Raw genomic sequence first — 862 nt, 5'->3', positions numbered from 1 at the left:
AAAAAAAAAAAAAAAAAAAAAAAAAAAAAAAAAAAAAAAAAAAAAAAGCAAACAAAATCAATACTGCTGCTCTGACTCCTGTCAATTCATACTCTGCTTTTCACTTATAGAGATACAAATGAGAACAACCCCCCCTCCCCAATTTACCATCAATAGAAATGTTTGGTTACAGCAGAAACCGGACAGTAAACATTGAAAATGTGTCCGACAGCTCTTTTAATACATTTTAGCAAAGGCTTTACAGCGACAACAAGACTTTACTAAGTGCAAAATGACAGCCCCAGAGGGCCGGACTATGCCCGTGCATGCGTGTTAGTATGTTGGCTGTGTGTGGGTGTGTCTGGCAGGGAGGGTGTTGGAGGGGGTTAATTCACACAGCTGTGTAAGATCAAACTGGAGAGGTTTCCAAAGTTTCCTTTGGCAGACAAAATCAAAACAAAACGGATTGGGAGACTGCGAGATGCCGACTGAGCGGGAGACCAAGAGAAAAAGAGCTCCAAAACCACCAACAGCCTAATCATGCAGCTAAGCGGTCAGCAAACACATATACTTAGTGAAATCAAAAAAGCAAGCGCACAGATCCTGCCCGATCGTGCTCCTCCTCTGCTACCGCGAGGCAATTTCGCAGCGAGGCGAGGAGAAGATATACCCCCGCTTCCTCCGTCCCGTCTCCAGCGCCGTCCCACAGAAAGCTCCCAACGCCTCTTTCCTCTCTTTTGTAGCTGCGCTGAGCGAGAGGGAGGAGGTGAGAGAGATAGAGTGGAACAGCGGGGGGAAGAAAATCCACTCAGTATTCTATTACAAGAGACAAGATGGGGGGAGTAATGCGTTTCTCATGGCGCTTGGTGGATGGATATTTGGG

This window comes from Anarrhichthys ocellatus, unplaced genomic scaffold, assembly GCF_004355925.1.
Source record: "Anarrhichthys ocellatus isolate YVR2014 unplaced genomic scaffold, GSC_Weel_1.0 scaffold35, whole genome shotgun sequence".
In the NCBI taxonomy this organism is placed as follows: Eukaryota; Metazoa; Chordata; class Actinopteri; order Perciformes; family Anarhichadidae; genus Anarrhichthys; species Anarrhichthys ocellatus.
The sequence above is the reverse complement of the archived record's forward strand: the minus strand, read 5'-3'. Positions refer to the sequence as shown.